This window comes from Phyllobates terribilis, unplaced genomic scaffold (genome assembly GCF_046119375.1).
Source record: "Phyllobates terribilis strain yellow unplaced genomic scaffold, ASM4611937v1 Scaffold_217__1_contigs__length_3308461, whole genome shotgun sequence".
Classification (NCBI taxonomy): Eukaryota; Metazoa; Chordata; class Amphibia; order Anura; family Dendrobatidae; genus Phyllobates; species Phyllobates terribilis.
The window spans coordinates 498,588-523,362 of NW_027362977.1; the positions used below are offsets into that span (position 1 = coordinate 498,588).

General features: G+C 43.2%; 1 pseudogene; it reads right to left on the reverse strand.

Moving 5' to 3' along the window:
• LOC141214188 (uncharacterized) overlaps window positions 1–23,628 on the reverse strand; it is a 63,192-nt pseudogene extending 39,564 nt beyond the window's left edge.
• Between the last annotated feature and the right edge of the window lie 1,147 nt (window positions 23,629–24,775).

Here is a 24,775-nt window from a genome sequence, read left to right on the forward strand (position 1 = left end):
AGAGTAATAAATGTTCTAATAGTATTAAATGTCTGCTGGCAAATTCAAGAAGTCTTGCATACAAAATGAATGAATTAGAGACTCGTATGTCAGCCACAGATTACAATGTGGTGGGCATTACGGAAACCTGGCTGGATGAAAGCCATGACTGGGTGAAACTATAGAGGGTTACACTACATTCAGAAAGGATAGGAAAGAAAAAAAAAGGTAGAGGGTGTGTATTTTCGTTAAATCCAACTTAAGACTTGTGATCAATGACGACATTGGGAGAAGCTTCGACAATGTAGAGTTAGTATGGGTAACTGTACATGGAAATGGTAATAATGGAAAGCTGCTAATTGGAGTTTGCTACAAGCCTCCTAATATAGTTGAACAGGTAGAGGATGAAATGCTGAAAGTGTTGGTTCCCTTAAAATTGTTCCAAAAAATGAAGTAATTGAACATAATTTCACACAAAACCACCAAAAATGGGCAAGACAAAGTTGTTGGCACCTTGATAAAGTTGTGGGTAAACAACATTGTTTCAAGCATGTGAAGCTTGTTCAAACTTAATTGTGGCAAGTAACAGGTGTGGGCAATATGAAAATCACACCTGAAACCAGATAAAAAGGGAGAAGTTGATTCAATCTTTGCATTGTGTGCATGTGTGTGCCACACTAAGCATGAAGAACAGAAAGAGGTGAAGAGAACAGTCTGAGGACTTGAGAGCCAAAATTGTTGAAAAATATCAACAATTTCAAGGTTGCAAGTCCATCTCCAGATGTCTGGTGCGCAACCTAATCAATAAATTTGCAACCCATGGCACTGTAGCTAATCTCCCTGGATGTGGACGACAGACAAAAATTGATGAAAGGTTGCACCGCAGGATAGTCCATGTAACGACACAGATTTCCTTCTTAATTATGCCAAACATACTTTCTGATGGCCAAGAGCAATATACCTTTATTTTTATGTTGACTCTTTTAACCTGTGTTCTTCTTTGGTTGCTCAACACAGACTATTGTTCGTATAAATCTGAATGCTGATCACTTGAGGAGATATTGGTAATTGACGAATGGCTGTTATCTACATCTTATATCCTCTCTTACAATGTATCATCTGCCATACAGGGACTCTGAACAATGAATGTTTCCTAAGATACAGGTGCATCTAACTAAATTAGAATATAATATAATATAATATATGAGTTTCACTTTTTGTATTGAAGAACTAAAATAAATTAACTTTTTGCTGATATTCTAATTTAGTGAGATGCACCTGTATGTTAAATACCATTGTAGGGTGTTTGCCAGCCAACATTGGGGGGGGATGAGCTGTGGATATTCGAGCATTGTAAATTAATATCATGATCCCTAACCCTTCACTTGTGAATGATGGCTTGAAAGGACAAATTTGAACTATAAAAAGGGGGCCTCTGCATCTGTTCAAAGAGACACTACAGAATGAGAGTCTAAGGGACCACAGCCCTGGCTGGAAAGATACAGAACTGCTCCACTGACCATTGCTGAACTCTCAGAGATTATGTGAAGAAGCCTGGTTGGGATAATCAGGTCCCCTGAACACATATCTCACGGCTCTAATCCGGGCAGGCCAGTGGAAGGGTGAGACTATGTAATTTTACACCATCTCATGTATTTGCTGGGACTGTTCTATATGTTATTAATTGCTGGTGGTTCAATAAATGATTGCCACACTGTATACCTTCACCCTGTGTTGTCTGACTAGTGTTCTGCCCATGGAAAACCTTGTGTCTTCACAGTCCAGATGTCTGATAAGCAGTCCCAGTCAAGTTCCAAAGAAATTCAAGTGGTTTTGCATGCTCAGGGTGCATCAATGTCAGCGTGAACTATCCGTCAACATTTGAAATCCTGTGGCGGGAGACCCAGGAAGATCCCACTGCTGACACAGAGGCATAAAAAAGCTGGACTGCAGTTCCCCAAAATGTACATGAGTAAGCCAAAATACTTCTGGGGAAGCATCTTTTGGACAGATGAGACCAACATGATGGGCTTTACCAAAATTCTCTATTCTGTTTACCTTAAACAGAATGAAGCCTACAAAGAAAAGAACACAGAACCCACAGTGAAATATGACGAACGTTCAAAGATGGTTTGGGGTTGTGTTGTTGCCTCTGCCACTGTGTGCCTTGACTGTGTGCAAGGCATCATGAAATCTGAAGATTACCAAAGGATTTTGGGTCACAATGTAGTGCCTATTGTCAGAAAGCTGGGTTTGCATCCTAGATCATAAGTCTTCCAGCATGGCAATGGACCTCAAACATACTTCAAGAAGCACCAATAAGTGGATGGAAACAAAGTGCTGGAGAGTTCTGAATTGGCCAGCAATGAGTATGGATCTAAATCCCATTGAACACCTGTGGAGAGATCTTAAAATTGCTGTTGGGAGAAAAATATTACAATTTGAAGTCCTCAGTGGTTGATACCATCTTTTCAGTTAGCCATCAAAAGGTAATAAATTGCAAGCTTTTGGGACTACTCACGTCTCTTCATCAGGCACAGTATAACACAATCTGAAGAGTCACATATTTATACACAACAGGGCACAAGAATAATGCAATAGGTAAGACAAGTGATGTGAAGCAGAACTATCAGTATTGGAGAGAGAGAAGCAGTTGTGGCCGTAAATATTGAAACAGTTCAAATATAAGGAGTGTGAAAGTTTTATTGTCCTGTGATTGAGGTCTGGTCAATGATTGTGATGCTCCCAAACGGTCTGAGGAACACAATGCTTAGTGGATGTAGGAAGACACAAATCCATGCGATACAGCTGAGTGCTGCTGAGTGTGCCAACGATTGTCATAAGCTTGGACTCCCAAATTTATTTTGTCTCTCTGAGATTTGAAATTACGTTTTAATACAAGTAATTTCATGTCCATGATGCTGTGATCAGGGATACAAAAATGTTTGCAGCAGGTATATGTATTTTTTCTATTATTGTGTGGCGATTAAAATTCACCCTTCTAAGTTTTTTGCCCTGTCTGCCCTACATACAGACCCCCAGTTGAACATTTGGTACATATAATTAAGTACACTACATTAGATGTAATGCAGCTGAATGTATATGGGATCTTGTGGTCCTGATGTGAGTTGGGAATCTTTATCTTGTTCGTGGTCATTATAAATGGACAGGTTTTACATTTTTCTGGCTGCAGGGAAAGGTTCCTGTAGCTGTTGGAGAGGACAGGGAGCTTCTGACAAGGATGCTTCGTAGATTTGGAGCTGCGTAAATCACCGAAGTTGGGGATCTGGAAATATAGATTGTAATTTGGCATCTTTTTGTAATAATGGTTGTAATTTCGGTGCAGCTTCCCTTAGCACCTCCAGATTTGGATTGTAGGTGACTACGAGAGGCACCCGGTTGCTTTCTTGTTTAGTTTTCAAATGTAGGAGAGGATTCCTTGATATTCTGGTGGCTCTTGCAATCTGGTTTTCAATTGTTGTTGGATGGTAGCCCTGGTTCAAAAAGGTTTTTCTGAGGCCACCAAGGTGTTGTCTCTGTCCATAGGGTTGGAACATATCCGATTGTATATGATGGCTTAGCTGTAGACAATAGAGATTATGTGTTGTGGATGGAAACTGACCCATTTAAGGGATGTTGGACAGTGAGTTGGCTTCTGGCACAGGAATGGCTATATTTCATTGTTCTGTAATTTAATGATGGTGTCCAAAAAAACTAATTTTAGTACAGAAGTACTTGAGTGTTAAGTTTATGGTGGGATGAAATTGATTAAAGTGCTCATGGAACGTCTTTAGCTGTTGCTCAGACTTCGTCCAGATGATTAAAATATTGTCAATGAGGACAAGAAGTCACTTTCAATCTTGGCCATGAAAATTTGCAAACTGTGAAGCCATATCCTGTAGATATATGTGGTTATCAAATTCAAAGTAATTGTGGGTCAGGATGATTTTTTTAAGTTTTACCACAAAGGTGAAACTATCCTCCCGGTCTGTTTGCTCCCCCCCCCCCCCAGCACCTTTTCCTTCTATCACGCTTAGGTTTGTGGGAGGTTATACTTGTTCTTTTTGGTTCTCCTTAGCTTGCCTTCATTGCCCTATACGAATGTATTTTAGTTTCTCCCCAAGGGTTTTGTATCTTACTTCACACTTTCCTTTCCCCTAGTTGACAGTGTGTTGCGGCCTCCCCTAAGGTTCCTCAGGAGGTACGAGAAACTCCTCAATGGTCTATTACGGATTTAGATCCGAGTTGGTGCTTTAAGTTGTGCAGCTAGTCTGTACAGAGACTAGTTGGGTATACTTTGCGGCATTTTCCCCTGTGTGGTCTCTCCAGCTGCTATCAAGATGCGCTTTCTGATTAAAACATTTCCTACATTCTGAAAATGAAAAAGGCTTCTCCCCTGTGTGGGTTCTCTGATGCCTAACAACATCTGATTCATGGTTAAAACATTTCCCACATTCTGAACATGAAAAAAGCTTCTACCCTGTGTGAGCTCTCTGATGTTTGATAAGATTTGATTTCTTTGCAAAACATTTCCCACATTCTGAACATGGAAAAGGCTTCTCCCCTGTGTGAGTTATCAGATGTTTGATAAGATTTGATTTCTCTGCAAAATATTTCCCGCATTCTGAACATGAAAATGGCTTCTCACCTGTGTGAGTTCTCTCATGTGCGATAAGATTTGATTTCTTTGCAAAACATTTCCCACATTTTGAACAGGAAAAAGGCTTCTCCCCTGTGTGAGTTCTCTGATGTGTATGAAGATGTGATTTCTGTATAAAAGATTTCCCACATTTTGAACATGAAAAAGGCTTCTCCCCTGTGTGTATTTTCTGATGCTTAACAAAGCTTGATTTCTGGTTAAAACATTTTCCGCATTCTGAACATGAAAAAGGCGTTTCCCCTATGTGAGTTATCTGATGCCTGATGACATTTGCTTTCTTTGTAAACCATTTCCCACATTCTGAACATGAAAATGGCTTCTCCCCTGTGTGAGTTTTCTGATGTTTCATAAGATTTGATTTCTTTCCAAAACATTTCCCACATTCTGAACATGAAAATGGCTTCTCCCCTGTGTGAATTCTCTGATGACTAAGAAGAGACACATTCTTCACAAAACATTTCCCACATTCTGAACATGAAAATGGCTTCTCCCCTGTGTGAATTCTCTGATGACTAAGAAGAGATACATTCTTCACAAAACATTTCCCACATTCTGAACATGAAAAAGGCTTCTTCCCTGTGTGAGTTCTTTGATGTTTGGTAAGACTTGATTTCTTTGCGAAACATTTTCCACATTGTGAACATGAAAATGGCATCTCCCCTGTATAAGTTCTCTGGTGACTAACAAAATCAGATTTCTGGTTAAAACATCTATCACACTTGGAGCAGGAAATTTGATTCTCTGCTGTGTACATTTTTTGATGTTTAAGAAAAGACTTTTTGAGGGAAAGACTATTTCTATATTCTGAAGGGGAAAATGGCTTCTTTGCTTTAGGAGCAGTTTGTTTTTTAATGCTTATTTTGTGACTTAGATTTCCCTTAGTAGTCGGTAATGAATCAGAAGACAGGAAGTGTTTCATAGGATCAGATGACAGATCTTTGCTGTGAAGGGATGATGGTATATCTGGAGTAATGGCATTCACTTCAATTGTATCCTGTGGGATCTCAAGATCATTGGATTTAAAAATTGAAGATGTCAGCTGTCCCTCTGATCTCCTGGTGCAGTTATCTGCTAAGAATAAAAACAATTATTTTTTTTGAGTAAAATATCCTTGAATTTTATATTTTTGAACATTTTTAATTAAACTGTCAGTAGAAATGGCAAGTTATGTAAAAACACTGAATTATTCACCAAGACAATGACAGTTCACAGTCTAATAGAAAACCTCATAGGATGAACCAGTGGAGCGTGGTGTTCAACTATTTGTTCATTCTGCCTCCCAAATATGGAATAAGAAGCCACCAAACAATGTTATGTAGATGAAAATAATACCAATAAAAACTTCTACTCATCCGGCAAATAACAAGTCCCCACTCAGGTCCATTATCTGTCAGTGGGAAAACAAAAGTTTCCACATTATTAAGGTCTCAAAAGGCTCTTGAAAAGCAACATGGCCTCCATATACTAATCCAGCAACATCCGCTCTCCCAAAGTCAGATCTCCCCTTGCTTCTGAGCCTTGCAGTGCGCCCAAACCACATTTATCATCCATGTATTTGGCATTACTATAGTTAGAAGAAACCACTGAATTTACAGTTTGGGTCTCCTGGAGCACAATCTGGACACTATGTGTTGGGCAATAAAATAATATATTTGCAATTTTCACTGTCCAATATCTAATGTGATAATTTCCAGGAAGTGTCTGTGGAGTCAAAGTAGTCACTACTTCTATAGATTAATTCACTGAGGGTTATAACTTCCAAAATGCAGTCACTTTCTGGGGATTTCTATTGCTCTGGTTTTCTGCCATTTTGTCATGTTAGGGCTTCTGCAAATGGTGGGCCCCATCTCCTGTGTAATCTGCTCCTGCGACATCTGCTCCTGTCACCATACGTGGCCTTATTCATTCTGCAGAGAATCTAACTTTGTGATATATGTAATCAAACGCCCATGTGGTCTACAATACATATGGAAAACTATTCAACCCATTAGGGACTGCATTGCCAGCCACAAATCCACTATCCGTTGTTGCAAACCCTGGTGTGGTAAAGCGATTTGCTCGGCTCTCACAGAGGCAGAAACACTTATTGGGTTAACTTACAGCTGGTTTATTAATTAATGGCATAAACCATGGCAGGGTTCCGCAAAATAAACACGGCCTCTCCGGGATAACGGGAAACAAAAAGATAAAGTATAGTACAGTTCATAGGTGAGCGGGGTTTCGCCCGCTCCAGGTAACACAAAGTTTCACCACAAAGTCCTTCTGTGGAGCTCTCTGGCTTCCACACACATGGTCTGGAGACTTCCTTCACCAGACAGAAAAAAAAAACAGTGGCTGAGCATTTCACTTCTGCAGCCACACCCTTCAGGTGGAGATATGGCGAGTAGGCGTCCCGCACATCTCAAACCTACTCACAAAGGTGGTGTCACCTGCCTGTGACTCAAGCTCCGGGGGGCAGGTCCAAGCACACACACTTCCGGTCTGCCGGTAATCGGGGAAACATACATAAACCCTCCAGCCGCAACTAAAGACAGATGCACGAGACGTAGGCGCGGGAGCGCCTGTTCACAGCTCCATTAAAGGTAGCCACCCAGCACACGTTGTGCAGACAGACAAGCCACCTGGCATGATCATATAACATGCTTCTATACTGATCTGTTACTTAATAAGCTTTACTACTTATCTATATTGCTCATATGTCTCTGTCCTATACCTAACATGCCTTTATACTCAACTATTTGGGGACCTATATTCCTTATGTCTCTGCCCTGATACCTAACTTTTTAACCATCTAAGCTCTGTCATTCTACTCCTTGGCCCCGGCTCCTTTGCTCCTCCACTTAATCATTAATCGTTTTGCTTCCATTAACCTATCTTTTTACCAATGATTTACTATGAAGCCAGAATATCAGCAATACTTACCTGCAGGACCGATGTCCTATAAGCCGCTGAAGATTGTGTGACAGTTACAAGTACATTCAGGACGAGCATATGAAAGGCTTAGGTATATAATTTTTGTGTATATAAATATGTATATACAGGTGCATCTCACAAAATTAGAATATCATCAAAAAGTTAATTTATTTCAGTTTTCAATACAAAAAGTGAAACTCCTATATTATATAGAGTCATTACACACAGAGGGATCTATTATATAGAGTCATTACACAGAGGGATCTATTATATAGAGTCATTACACACAGAGGGATCTATTATATAGAGTCATTACACACAGAGTGATCTATTATATAGAGTCATTACACACAGAGGGATCTATTATATAGAGTCATTACACACAGAGGGATCTATTATATAGTCATTACACACAGAGGGATCTATTATATAGAGTCATTACACACAGAGGGATCTATTATATAGAGTCATTACACACAGAGGGATCCATTATATAGAGTCATTACACACAGAGGGATCTATTATATAGAGTCATTACACACAGAGGGATCTATTATATAGAGTCATTACACACAGAGTGATCTATTATATAGAGTCATTACACACAGAGGGATCTATTATATAGAGTCATTACACGCAGAGGGATCTATTATATAGAGTCATTACACACAGAGGGATCTATTATATAGAGTCATTACACACAGAGGGATCTATTATATAGAGTCATTACACACAGAGGGATCCATTATATAGAGTCATTACACACAGAGTGATCTATTATATAGAGTCATTACACACAGAGTGATCTATTATATAGAGTCATTACACACAGAGTGATCTATTATATAGAGTCATTACACACAGAGGGATCTATTATATAGAGTCATTACATGCAGAGGGATCTATTATATAGAGTCATTACACACAGAGGGATCTATTATATAGTCATTACACACAGAGGGATCTATTATATAGAGTGATTACACACAAAGGGATCCATTATATAGAGTCATTACACACAGAGTGATCTATTTCAAGTGTTTATTTCTGTTAATGTTGATGATTATGGTTTACAGCCAATGAAAACACAAAAGTCATTATCTCAGTAAATTAGAATACTTTATAACAACAGCTTGAAAAATGTTTTTAAAATCTGAAATGTCCTACTGAAATGCATGTTCAGTAAATGCACTCAATACTTGGTCGTGGCTCCTTTTGCATCAATTACTGCATCAATGCGGCAATGTGGCATGGAGGCGATCAGCTTGTGGCACTGCTGAGGTGTTATGGAAGCCCAGGTGGCTTTGATAGCAGCCTTCAGCTCGTCTGCATTGTTGGGTCTGGGGTCTCTCATCTTCCTCTTGATAATACCCCATAGATTCTCTATAATAGATTCTCTATGGGGTTAAGGTCAGGCGAGTTTGTTGCCAATCAAGCTCAGTGATCCTGTTGTGTGTAAACCAGGTATTGGTACTTTTGGCAGTGTGGACAGGGGCCAAGTCCTGCTGGAGAATGACATTTCCATCTCCATAAAGCTTGTCGGCAGAGGGAAGCATGAAGTGCTGTAAAATGTCCTGGTAGACGGCTGCGCTGACTTTGGTCTTGATAAAACACAGTGGACCTACACCAGCAGATGACATGGCTCCCCAAACCATCACTGATTGTGGAGACTTCACACTAGACCTCCAGCAGCTTGGATTGTGGCCTCTCCACTCTTCCTCCAGACTCTGGGACCTTGTGGAGTGTGTCAGTGACTGACTTCTGGACATCTGTCAACTCAGCAGTCTTCCCAATAATTGTGGAGCCTACTGAAACAGACTAAGGGACCTTTTTAAATGATTAAGAAGCCTTTGCAGTTGTTTTTTGTTAATTATGCTAATTTACTGAGATAATGACTTTTGTGTTTTCCTTGGCTGTAAGCCATAATCATCAACATTAACAGAAATAAACACGTGAAATAGATCACTCTGTCTGTAATGACTCTATATAATATAGGAGTTTCACTTTTTGTATTAAAGAACTAAAATAAATTAACTTTTCGAAGATATTCTAATTTTGTGAGATGCACCTTTAGTCTTGACATTTATGAATGGTTTCTATTTTTCAAAGCAACATTATGAATAAGACTCTGGCAGGATCAAAACGTTAAAAATTATTTCTGTTACATATCCCTTCACCTTTTTATGTCTGAATTACTCTACGTGAAAAAAACTGTTTGCATGCCAAAAGGAGTGTGCAGTGAATCACTACCTACAGTTATTCTTTCTGCAGGCGGTGCTGGCGATGGAGGAAACGTCGGAACCAGAAGTTCTGGGAGGCGCAGGTTCTGCCCACCCAGTCTGGCAGTGTGGGTGGGTGTTGTCCAGTTGGAGTAATCTGATCCCTGCCTCAGTCAACTGGAAAGCATCTCACCCTATGTGACGATACAGCTTACAATCTTAATCAGCCAGACGATTAGATTTGTTAAGCCAAGAGAAATACACTATTATCTTTGTGTTGACTTGTGAATGTATGTGTATTTCTGTGAGTGGTCAAGAAGGACATACGATTATTTGTATAAAACTGAATATTGACTTCTCTTCCTTTGGAAACAATGATGTCTGTTAATATGCTAATGACATACTGTACTAAAAGCCAGGTAGATGTTTATTTACAATACCCCCCTATGATACCAGCTATGTAAATTGATTAGCTCAAACAATGAGACCTGAGTGAGACCTGCACCTTTACTTCTGACTGATGACCTTATGACCTTACACAGATGTAAATATAAACAGGGATGTCTTTAGTGCGGCAAGCTAGATCAAGGAGAATCAGAAATACTTTACAAGGAGAATGAGAGACATCCTTCAGGACAGAAAATGGATAGCATGGCTGCTCCATCAAAAGAGACACACATTTGGATTCTACATGATTCCGGCCTAAGGGTATTAGGCCCTAATTGGAAAGATACAGATCTGCTCCATTGACCATCTGAGAGACATGGATACATTTGGGGAGACCAGGTTGGGATGATCAAGTTGCCTGGCCCCATGGATATGTTGTTTGGGGTTTCCAGGTGGGACACTCCGGTCGCCTGGAACCCATGGAGACATTTGGAGAAGCCATTATTTCTATATGTCCATAAACAAGGGCACATCTAATGTTAGACATTTCAGCATTAATATAACCTCAAAATCTATATCAGTCAATCCACTGCAAGAAGTAATTAAATCAGAATATTTTGGGCCCCAGCTACTGTAGTCAAAACTGTGAGTATAGTCAATAACACATCTACTGAAATGATCAAACTCAATAGTCTTCATCAGAGAAAAATGAGTAACTAATGGTGACACCTCCCTGGTATAACGGAGTATGGGGCTCGGTGGCTCTTGGCAATCAAAACTATTGTAAGGGCCAATATTTTGTCAGATGAGTTTCCAGAAGAAATATAAGACATTGAAAGAAAACTTTTTATAATAATGTAGAGCTAGGGTGTCAGACCAATCCCACCACAATCAAACTATCATACAGAATGTGCAAAAAAAAAAAATTTTTTCTCTGTTACATCCCCAACAACAACATATGTATGAGGGAGAGCTCCAACACTAAACCGGAGTTGCACTCATTTATGGCGGACCATTGGAGGTATGATGAGTCCTGACCAGAAGAGTAGAGAAAGTATTAGTGCCCCCATTTCAGGAGAGATTGTACAGTAATCTGAATTCCTTAGGATCAAAAAAATAATGGAATTCATGACGTGGAGTGAATCCATGAAACCAGGGCTGGAGCCATGCCACCACATCTCCTGCAGGCGTGAATAGATGTATATTACAGCCATCAGCCACGCACAGCTTAGAGACATATCATGGCACAGGTGTAATGTTATTTATGTAGTTTATCAAGATCCTGTTTGAAGATAGTTTGAAAAGTTGAGATAAAGGGAAACTCCGTTGTACAGAAATTAAGTCTTGGCCCTCACTGCACATTTAATGTTGCTGATCGTAAAAGTCGTCAGCACATTCAACGTACGCTGCCTTTTGGTTTTGTAGTTTACAGACATGGGCAGGTGAGAATTAGTATCTTCTACTACCAGAAGTATCTTCTACTACCAGAGGGTAAGTGGATCCTCCAGGTTGTAAGTTCTATAGAAAAGGGCTTTCACAATTTCACAAAATAATCTGTACATTTTTGGGTGGAGGAGAATGTTATGCTCCAGCAGCAAAATGGTGATCACACGATTGTGATACGGCCGGACTACACCACCGATAAAGCAGCCACAGCCGGTGACTGAGAAGAATCTGTGACTTCTCTGCATTTAGTGGTCACTACTCACCTGGGTAGTCATATGTAGGAATCTCCTCCTTACACCGCTCATCACCCCTCACATATGTCTCTGTAATATTAATATGGGTCAGATCTTCACCCTGAAACAAATATATAAGTCACAGACAGATGGAGAAGTCACATCTATGATCAGCTCTAATCCTGCCATCTCCACCGTTCTCATTACACAAGTATAAAACATATAATACTGGGGGACAAAACACGACTGAGCACAAGACCTTCACAGCCGTCTACACATCATAGGGGAGATCTCATGACACCTTCTCTCCATCTACCTGATGATCCTGAGGAACATTGGGATCTTCTTGCTTACAGTCCTGTGGAAGAAGAGGACGGGGACATCTCTCTGGTGTTGTCCTCTTACTGGATGGATCTGGAGGAAACACATACAGGGACTGAATTCATTCCTTTCATACAGATAATTATAGGCCATGTGTATTTAGTCCGGTCTATGACCTGGTGATGTGAGGGGCTGGGGAACCTCCATCATGACGTCCTTGTACAGATCTTTGTGACCTTCTAAATACTCCCACTCCTCCATGGAGAAATAGACAGCGACATCCTGACACCTTATAGGAACCTGACACATACAATGATACAGTCATCCCCCCGATCCCTCCATAGTGTTACTGTATAATGTCCCAGCATTCCCAGCAGTGTCACCTCTCCAGTCAGCAGCTCAATCATCTTGTAGGTGAGTTCTAGGATCTTCTGGTCATTGATGTCCTCATGTATCAGGGGGTGAGGTGGAGGTCCTGTGATTGGGCTCAGGGATCTTCCCCATTCCTCAGACACAGGGTCCTGACAGCGCTCACTAGAGGTCTTCTTCACTACTGTGTAATCCTGGTTATGGAGAGACACATTAATAAATCTCACTACAGACATTTCCAGAGTCCTCACCTCTCCAGTTCTGTCCATCTGTTATTCCCATAGATAAGAATGATGTAATGTGACGTCATCAGAATCTCTCACCTCTCCAGTAACCTGGAAGAGGATCTCTAGGGTGAGGTGTAATATCCTCTCCGCCATCTTGTCTCTGTCCATGTCCATCCTGGATGGTTCAATCACATATAGAGGATCTTCAGTAGAGTATCCAATACTGTAAAGACCTGAATGAGAAGATGATGAGCCGATGTAATATCATAAAAATCCAGTGTAATAAGGGAAACATATGAGATTTATTATTTTACGGTATCTAGTTTTCTTCTTTACATCTAGTAATAAAACCAATATATTTTAGGCCACAGACAACAAGCAGTTTCTTCCTCGGAGTCTGCAGCTGAATACGTTTCTCATAGACTCATCGTCCATAACGCTAATTCTCATCTCATTTACTGCCACTGGAATCGGCATTAGCAATACTGCAGGAGATATTGCCACGCACAGTGTAGGAAAGACAAAGTGCAACACAAAGAGATCAGGGGAAGGGAGCCCAGACACTAAGGACAGAGAGGATGGAGACCTCCTAGGCTGATCTGATCTCACCCTGTCCTTCCCTACCATCCCTATATTGGTTGCTCACCAATCGCCGAACAGGAACCTAAAACACTGTCTCTCTCTAGAGCTAGGGTCTGGCTAGGAAACGAAAAAGGGATGAGCGCTAGTCGCTCCCCATTAACACCAAAGACAGCAAGGGGAGACAGACACGGGGGAAGTAGCTTAGCTTGAGTCGACTTAAGAGAGATTGCACACATGTCCTCTTCCCACCAGAGAGGAAGTAAGAACTGCACTTGCTCCAAGCCTTCACAAAAGGTCATGTGAATATCACCGGCACCTCCCTACTGCAAAGTGAAAGTATTTATACACCCAGGCCAGGGTGTTAACTAGCAACAGGAAGGTAGCCGCTGGGTCTTAGAGTCAAAAAGATATAAGAAGGTGCCTGTAATGCCAAACAAAGATCTCCGGCAACCAACTGCAGGGCGGCTGTCTGTCACATCTGACACACCCGTGAAAGATATTCATTACACGTTACATGAGAACTAACTACCAGGGCTGTGGAGTTGGAAAGCCAAACCTCCAACTCCTCAATTTCCATGATACCAACTCCACGACTCCCTCATACACGGCTCATGTTTAAGTGATAACTACTGTAGCACAGATTCCTCTCAGCTAGAAGTCTAAACTCTTAGATCAGGAATAGGACAGACATTTATAGGACATTTCATAACTTTCCCAAATTCTTATGAAAAAATATTCCCTACAAACTGCATTGAACTACTATACTCAATTTATTATTTATTTTAGGAGTTGGAGTCGGTCCATGTTATACTGATTCCGACTCCACCAAAATGGACACGGACTCCCGACTCCACAGCCCTACTAACTACTTCATTATGAGGAAGACATTTTCATCTTCTACTACGGGTTTAGAAACCTATTTGGCCACAGTCAGTCACTGACTACATCACCACTGGCCGTCTATATGAATGTTTCCCGTCTTCCCCAGACAGTAATCTTCTATCACGTTAGATCTCATGTCTGATTCACACACAGAAGTTTGAGGCATTTAGAAATGCTTTTTTGTTCCACAAACACTGGGGATAGAAATTATTTGATACCAAAGTCTCCATGTACAGTGTTTTATGGGGCTTATTTCTGGTGTTAGGCTTTCCTATATTACAAGAAAAATACCAGGAAAAAGCAATGTTTCAAAAGAAAATTGGTGCCAACAATTCTTGTAAAAAGAAAAAAACATGCAAAAAGCAGAAGACACATTTTATTATTTCAAGTATAAAGGCTCCTGCACCACCTCGTTGATACTTGAACAGATCCACCTGTTATCATGAACATATACCAAAATTCAAGGGTACGTGGTGTTCTGCTCAAAATGCAAAAAGTAATAATCCAGCAAAAAAGAAAATGAAGGCGGCACTCATCAATGTCGTAAAAAAACATCATGTCCCTTATTTCATTTCTAGTTTAAAAGTGGCAAGCATGGAGAGCGGGGAGGAAAAAGACGGACAACAGCCGTTTCGCGTTTGTAACAGCGCTTCTGCGGGACCAGGTAATAAGGTGACGTAAAGACACAGGTGTAAACACATAAAACTATTTGTCCCCTTTTTATTAGGATTAGAGAGTGCCTTCATTCTATAGAGACAAAAAAAGATCACAGAGGTTTATCAAACATGTAACTGACTGTCATGGTGCCGACTCAAAAGTCTTGAAATTTGCCGGGTTAGAAATAGTTAAATCCCCTGATAGAGGGGGGGGGGGGAATCACAAAAAAATACTTCTGCAAAGAGAAGCTTAGTCGATTCTGTGATCCAACGCTAATGGCCCTTTAGGATTAAACAATTGATCCTATTTTTCTTTGTTTTTATAACATTTTATATTTGTTTTTTTAACATGTTGCAGCCTGCAGTAACTCTCGCTCCACTATACCGCTGCACGACCAGCTCTACCCCCGCATACTGTATCCTCACCCATCCCCTGTAGACTGTGAGCCCTCGCGGGCAGGGTCCTCGCTCCTCCTGTACCACTCGCCGACTTGTATTGTTCAAAATTTATTGTAATTGTTTGTGCTATGTACTGTACAGACCAAAAGTTTGGACACACCTTCTCATTTAAAGATTTTTCTATATTTTCATGACTATGAAAATTGTACATTCACACTGAAGGCATCAAAACTATGAATTAACACATGTGGAATTATATACTTAACAAAAAAGTGTGAAACAACTGAAAATATGTCTTATATTCTAGGTTCTTCATAGTAGCCACCTTTTGCTTTGATGACTGCTTCGCACACTCTTGGCATTCTCTTGATGAGCTTCAAGAGGTAGTCACCGGAAATGGTTTTCACTTCACAGGTGTGCCCTGTCAGGTTTAATAAGTGGGATTTCTTGCCTTATGAATGGGGTTGAGACCAGCAGTTGTGTTGTGCAGAAGTCTGGTGAATACACAGCTGCTAGTCCTACTGAATAGACTGTTAGAATTTGTATTATGGCAAGAAAAAAGCAGCTAAGTAAAGAAAAACGAGTGGCCATCATTACTTCAAGAAATGAAGGTCAGTCAGTCCGAAAAATTAGGCAAACTTTGAAAGTGTCCCCAAGTGCAGTTGCAAAAACCATCAAGCGCTACAAAGAAACTGGCTCACATGAGGACCACCCCAGGAAAGGAAGACCAAGAGTCACCTCTGCTCCTGAGGATAAGTTTATCCGAGTCACCAGCCTCAGAAATCGCAGGTTAACAGCAGCTCAGATTAGAGACCAGGTCAATGCCACACAGAGTTCTAGCAGCAGACACATCTCTACAAAAACTGTTAAGATGAGACTTTGTGCAGCAGGCCTTCATGGTAAAATAGCGGCTAGGAAACCACTGCAAAGGATAGGCAACAAGCAGAAGAGACATGCTTGGGCTAAATAATACAAGGAATAGACATTAGACCAGTGGAAATCTGTGCTTTGGTCTGATGAGTTCAAATTTGAGATCTTTGGTTCCAACCACCATGTCTTTGTGCGACGCAGAAAAGGTGAACGGATGGACTCTACATGCCTGGTTCCCACCGTGAAGCATGGAGGAGGAGGTGTGATGGTGTGAGGGTGCTTTGCTGGTGACACTGTTGGGGATTTATTCAAAATTGAAGGCATACTGAGCCAGCATGGCTACCACAGCATCTTGCAGCGGCATGCTATTCCATCCGGTTTGCGTTTAGTTGGACCATCATTTATTTTTTAACAGGACAATGACCCCAAACACACCTCCAGGCTGTGTAAGGGCTATTTGACCAAGAAGGAGAGTGATGGGGTGCTACGCCAGATGACCTGGCCTCCACAGTCACCAGACCTGAACCCAATCGAGATGGTTTGGGGTGAGCTGGACCGCAGAGTGAAGGCAAAAGGGCCAACAAGTGCTAAGCATCGCTGGGAACGCCTTCAAGATTGTTGGAAGACCATTTCCGGTGACTACCTCTTGTAGCTCATCAAGAGAATGCCTAGAATGTGCAAGGCTGTCATCAAAGCAAAAGGTGGCTACTTTGAAGAACCTAGAATATAAGACATATTTTCAGTTGTTTCACACTTTTTTGTTAAGTATATAATTCCACATGTGTTAATTCATAGTTTTGATGCCTTCAGTGTGAATGTACAATTTTCATAGTCATGAAAATACAGAAAAATCTTTAAATGAGAAGGTGTGTCTGTACTGTATATCCCCTTCAAATGGATTGAATGGCGCTATAATAATAAATAATAATAACAATGTTGTTGACGTATTATGTGTTTACACCTGTTTAAAAGGAAGTGTCTCTACGTCACCTGATTACCAGGACCCGCAGAAGCGCTGCTACAAGCGCGAAACGGCGGTTGTCCGTCTATTTCCTCCCCGCTCTCCATGCTTGCCACTTTTAAACTAGAAATGAAATAAAGGACATGACGTTTCTTCGAGACTGGTAAATGCCGTCTTAATTTTTCTTTTTTGCTGGATTATTACTTTTTATTATTAACAAGTTAAACAGTTGATTTAAAAAAAATTAACTCTTTTAGGCACCATAACAGATGTACACCGCAGGGGTGAACAGGTGCAGCCGCAACAAAAACCCTGACAGCTGAACCACTTGCTGCTGTCCAAAGCAAACATGGCATCTAAGAAGGTTTGACTCAACGGACCTCCTCCCCCAAGTACTCGATAGTATGGGACTGCCTAGATACTACGGTACTTAAATGCCTAATAATGGTGCCTGGCAGTGAAGTATCTAGAGTCTGATGGGCCCCATCATTCAGAATATATATATATATATATATATATATATATATATATATATATATATATTGTAAGGCGGCGGTGTTCACACCGTGCAGTAACTGAGGCAGTGACCCAAGCAAGTCCAACATAAACAGCTTTTATTTCAGCAACTCACGGGTTAACAGAAAGTCCTCCGGTTCGCAGCCGGGTTAACAGAAAGTCCATACACAATGGTTGCCGTGGGCAAAGGCTGTGCCGGCCGCTCAGAGCCTGACAGGTGCAGAGGGTTCCCAGGCATGGGTTCAGCCACCCTCAATCCTGCTGAGGTTTCCTGCTGTGCTCCTAGCAGGTTCCAACATAGAACAACAATAATCCTTAGAGCATGGGTTTTAAAGGATCTGTGGCAAGAGCCACTGGAAAACCCGGGTTGGACGGAGGAGGCCGCCCCACTGCCTCCTGTGACCTCCTCCCAGAAATGAAGGCCCTGTCAGGTTTTTACTAATCTGCCTTAGCCAGATAGCCTGACTAGGTCAATGCTCACCTTCATTCCTGCATTGTAGCCACAGGTGTGTCTGTGACTGCAATGCACTCCAATGGTTTTAATAGGTCTCTGTACACATTCTGGGGGAGATATACCGTCCCTCGTACACGAGCCGGGTCACTGCCTCACAATATATATTGTATAAGGATAGGTAAGAAACAATAAGTATATGTAAAAAAAAAACGAAAATAACAAAAAAGAAGATAAGTATAGGTAGGGAAGGATAAGTATTGATAAAAAAGCATAACTATAGATAAATATAGGTAAGAAACAATAAGTATATTTAAAAAAAAAAAAAAAGTATAGGTAAAAAAAGATAAGAATACATAATAAAGGCTAAATATATTTCAATTCAATAAAAATAAGAAAAAAGGGTAAGTGTAATTAAGGATAAGTATAGCTAGGTTAGGATAACTGTAGGTACGAGAGGATAAGTATGGGAAAAAAGAAGAAATATAGGTAAGTACACTGCTCAAAAAAATAAAGGGAACACTTAAACAACAGAATATAACTCCAAGTAAATCAAACTTCTGTGAAATCAAACTGTTCACTTAGGAAGCAACACTGATTGACAATCAATTTCACATGCTGTTGTACAAATGAAATAGACAATAGATGGAAATTATTGGCAATTATCAAGTCGCCCTCAATAAAGGAGTGGTTGTGCAGGTGGGGACCACAGACCACATCTCAGTACCAATGCTTTCTGGCTGATGTTTGGGTCACTTTTGAATGTTGGTTGTGCTTTCACACTCGTGATAGCATGAGACGGACTCTACAACCCACAGAAGTTGCTCAGGTAATGCAACTCATCCAGGATGGCACATCAATGGGAGCTGTGGCAAGAAGGTTTGCTGTGTCTGTCAGCGTAGTGTCCAGAGGCTGGAGGCGCTACCAGAAGACAGGCCAGTACACCAGGAGACGTGGAGAGGGCCGTAGGAGGGCAACAACCCAGCAGCAGGACTGCCTCCAGCAGGCCACAAATGTGCATGTGTCTGCACAAACGGTTAGAAACCGAATCCATGAGGGTGGTATGAGGGCCCGACGTCCACGGATGGGGGGTTGTGATCACAGCCCAACACCGTGCAGGACACTTAGCATTTGCCACAGAACACCAGGATTGGCAAAGTCGCCATTGGCGCCCTGGGCTCTTCACAAATGAAAGCAGGTTCACACTGAGCACATGTGACAGACGTGACAGAGTCTGGAGACGCCGTGGAGAGCGATCTGCTGCTTGCAACATCCTTCAGCATGACCGGTTTGGCAGTGGGTCTGTAATGGTGTGGGGTGGCATTTCTTTGGAGGGCCGCACAGCTCTCCACGTGCTCGCCAGAGGTAGCCTGACTGCCATTAGGTACCGAGATGAGATCCTCAGACCCCTTGTGAGACCATATGCTGGAGCGGTTGGCCCTGGGTTTCTCCTAATGCAGGACAATGCCAGACCTCATGTGGCTGGAGTGTGTCAGCAGTTCCTGCAAGATGAAGGCATTGAAGCTATGGACTGGCCGCCCGTTCCCCAGACCTGAATCCGATTGAGCACATCTGGGACATCATGTCTCGCTCCATCCACCAACATCACGTTGCACCACAGACTGTCCAGGAGTTGGCGGATGCTTTAGTCCAGGTCTGGGAGGAGATCCCACAGGAGACCATCCGCAACCTCATCAGGAGCATGCCCAGGCATTGTAGGGAGGTAATACAGGCACATGGAGGCCACACACAATACTGAGCCTCATTGTGACTTGTTTTAAGGACATTACATCAAAGTTGGATCAGCCTGTAGTGCGTTTTTCCACTTTAATTTTGGGGGTGACTCCAAATCCAGGCCTCCATTGGTTAATAAATTTGATTTCTATTGATGATTTTTGTGTGATTTTGTTGTCAACTTTGTACAGAACAAAGTATTCAATGAGAATATTTCATTCATTCAGATCTAGGATGTGTTATTTCAGGGTTCCCTTTATTTTTTTGAGTAGTGTGTATATATTATGTTCGATCTAAATATCTTGATTATTGTATAAAAAAATGATTAAATGTCTGATGTTCACATTATACTACAATAAATTTTTCACTTAAATATAAACAATATATGTGGGAGTCGGCGTAAGGGAAATTGAGGAGTCGGAGTCGCAGGTTTGGCTTACCGACTCCACAGCCCTGACTACAACCCCCCAACCGACAGTCTCCTCCCCCGTTCCTGTAGAACGTAAGCCCGCAGGGGCAGGGTCCTCCTCCCCCTGTACCCGTCTATCATTGTTAGTTTACTGTAAGCGATATCTGTATTTGGTATGTAACCCCTTCTTATGTACAGCACCATGGAATCAATGGCGCTATATAAATAATAATAATACAAATGGGGGCACATAGGCGACATTACTAATATACTAATATATGGGAGCACATAGGCGACATTACTAATTTATGGGGGCACATAGGCGACATTACTAATATATGGGGGCACACAGGGGGCATTACTGATATATGGGGGCACATAGGCGACATTACTAATATATGGGGGCACACAGGGGACATTACTGATATACTGGGGCACACAGGGGGCATTACTAATATATGGGAGCACATAGGCGACATTACTAATATATGGGGGCACATAGGCGACATTACTAATACATGGGGGCACACGGGGGCATTACTAATACATGGGGGCACAGAGGGGGCATTACTGATATATGGGGGCACACAGGGGGCATTACTGATACATGGGGCACACAGGGGATATTACTTATACATGGGGCACACAGGGGGCATTACTGATACATGGGGGCACACAGGGGGCATTACTAATACATGGGGGCACATAGGCGACATTACTAATACATGGGGGCACACGGGGCATTACTAATACATGGGGCACACAGGGGGCATTACTGATATATGGGGGCATTACTAATACATGGGGGCACACAGGGGACATTACTGATATATGGGGGTACACAGGGGGCATTACTAATACATGGGGGCATTACTAATACATGGGGGCACATAGGCGACATTACTAATACATGGGGGCACATAGGCGACATTACTAATACATGGGGGCACACGGGGCATTACTAATACATGGGGCACACAGGGGACATTACTGATATATGGGGGCACACAGGGGACATTACTGATATATGGGGGCACACAGGGGGCATTACTGATATATGGGGGCACACAGGGTACATTACTGATATATGGGGGCACACAGGGGGCATTACTGATATATGGGGGCACACAGGGTACATTACTGATATATGGGGGCACACAGGGGACATTACTGATATATGGGGGCACACAGGGAACATTACTGATATATTGGGGCACACAGGGGGCATTACTGATATATGGGGGCACACAGGGGGCATTACTGATATATGGGGGCACACAGGGGGCATTACTGATATATGGGGGCACACAGGGGGCATTACTGATATATGGGGGCACACAGGGGACATTACTGATATATGGGGGCATACAGGGAACATTACTGATATATGGGGGCACACAGGGGGCATTACTGATATATGGGGGCACACAGGGGATATTACTGATATATGGGGCACACAGGGGACATTACTTATATATGGGGGCACACAGGGGACATTACTGATATATGGGGGCACACAGGGGACATTACTGATATATGGGGGCACACAGGGGACATTACTGATATATGGGGGCACACAGGGGACATTACTGATATATGGGGCACACAGGGGACATTACTAATATATGGGGGCACACAGGGGATATTACTGATATATGGGGGCACACAGGGGACATTACTGATATATGGGGGCACACAGGGGACATTACTGATATATGGGGGCACACGGGATATTACTGATATATGGGGGTACACAGGGGACATTACTGATATATGGGGCACACAGGGGACATTACTGATATATGGGGGCACACAGGGGACATTACTGATATATGGGGCACACAGGGGATATTACTGATATATGGGGCACACAGGGGACATTACTGATATATGGGGGCACACAGGGGATATTACTGATATATGGGGGTACACAGGGGACATTACTGATATATGGGGCACACAGGGGACATTACTGATATATGGGGCACACAGGGGATATTACTGATATATGGGGGTACACAGGGGATATTACTGATATATGGGGGTACACAGGGGACATTACTGATATATGGGGCACACAGGGGACATTACTGATATATGGGGGCACACAGGGGATATTACTGATATATGGGGGTACACAGGGGATATTACTGATATATGGGGGTACACAGGGGATATTACTGATATATGGGGGTACACAGGGGACATTACTGATATATGGGGCACACAGGGGACATTACTGATATATGGGGGCACACAGGGGATATTACTGATATATGGGGGCACACAGGGGATATTACTGATATATGGGGGTACACAGGGGATATTACTGATATATGGGGGTACACAGGGGACATTACTGATATATGGGGCACACAGGGGACATTACTGATATATGGGGGCACACAGGGGACATTACTGATATATGGGGGCACACAGGGGATATTACTGATATATGGGGGCACACAGGGGACATTACTGATATATGGGGGCACACAGGGGACATTACTGATATATGGGGGCACACAGGGGACATTACTGATATATGGGGGTACACAGGGGACATTACTGATATATGGGGGCACACAGGGGACATTACTGATATATGGGGGCACACAGGGGACATTACTGATATATGGGGGCACACAGGGGACATTACTGATATATGGGGCACACAGGGGACATTACTGATATATGGGGCACACAGGGGATATTACTGATATATGGGGCACACAGGGGACATTACTGATATATGGGGGCACACAGGGGATATTACTGATATATGGGGGTACACAGGGGCATTACTGATATATGGGGGCACACAGGGGACATTACTGATATATGGGGCACACAGGGGACATTACTGATATATGGGGGCACACAGGGGACATTACTGATATATGGGGGCACACAGGGGATATTACTGATATATGGGGGCACACAGGGGGCATTACTGATATATGGGGGCACACAGGGGACATTACTGATATATGGGGGCACACAGGGGATATTAGTGATATATGGGGGCACACAGGGGGCAGTAATACTATTTCGGGCACATAGGAGGAGTTCTGAGGGGAATATTATCTTGTGGGGTCACAGGGGAGAAGGGAGAGTTATTACAGCGGCCGGTACAGAGGGGAGGCCATTACTGTCTGGAGGAGAAAAGGAAACCGCAATCACTGCAGGGACACAAATAGGAATCGCAGGTGTGAATAAGGACTATAGTGAGTGTGATAATTGTGTACAGCGCTGCAGAGTATGGCGGCGATATAGAAGGAAGAAATAATCCGCATAGAGAATAACGCGGAGTCTGCACAGAGCCGCACCTGCAGAGCCGCACACCGGAACAGGAGGAGCCACGTGGGGAAAGGCAGCGTGAAGCTTGGAAGCTGCTGATTGGATGACGTCACCAAAAAGGGCGGGGCCTCTTCCAGTCCAGTGCGGTAGAAGCTGAATCCTAGGACCTCTGTTGACGTCACACCCATGTGACCATGCGGAGAGATGATGTCACTGGAAGGGGCGGCGCCTTCACACACCGCTGAGCCGATGGCAGGAAGCAGCGCTCAGTGCTGCTGTGCTGAGGTGTCTACATCGGAGCTGTTCTGTGCTCCTCATTGTCTCCTGCGCTGTACACAGTCCCGCACTGCCACCACTAGATGGCGCTGCTCCCGGCTCCTCATTGTCTCCTGCGCTGTACACAGTCCCGCACTGCCACCACTAGATGGCGCTGCTCCCGGCTCCTCATTGTCTCCTGCGCTGTACACAGTTCCGCACTGCCACCACTAGATGGCGCTGCTCCCGGCTCCTCATTGTCTCCTGCGCTGTACACAGTTCCGCACTGCCACCACTAGATGGCGCTGCTCCCGGCTCCTCATTGTCTCCTGCGCTGTACACAGTCCCGCACTGCCACCTCTAGATGGCGCTGCTCCCGGCTCCTCATTGTCTCCTGCGCTGTACACAGTCCCGCACTGCCACCACTAGATGGCGCTGCTCCCGGCTCCTCATTGTCTCCTGCGCTGTACACAGTTCCGCACTGCCACCACTAGATGGCGCTGCTCCCGGCTCCTCATTGTCTCCTGCGCTGTACACAGTCCCGCACTGCCACCACTAGATGGCGCTGCTCCCGGCTCCTCATTGTCTCCTGCGCTGTACACAGTCCCGCACTGCCACCACTAGATGGCGCTGCTCCCGGCTCCTCATTGTCTCCTGCGCTGTACACAGTTCCGCACTGCCACCACTAGATGGCGCTGCTCCCGGCTCCTCATTGTCTCCTGCGATGTACACAGTTCCGCACTGCCACCACTAGATGGCGCTGCTCCCGGCTCCTCATTGTCTCCTGCGCTGTACACAGTTCCGCACTGCCACCACTAGATGGCGCTGCTCCCGGCTCCTCATTGTCTCCTGTGCTGTACACAGTTCCGCACTGCCACCACTAGATGGCGCTGCTCCCGCCTCCTCATTGTCTCCTGCGCTGTACACAGTTCCGCACTGCCACCACTAGATGGCGCTGCTCCCGGCTCCTCATTGTCTCCTGCGCTGTACACAGTTCCGCACTGCC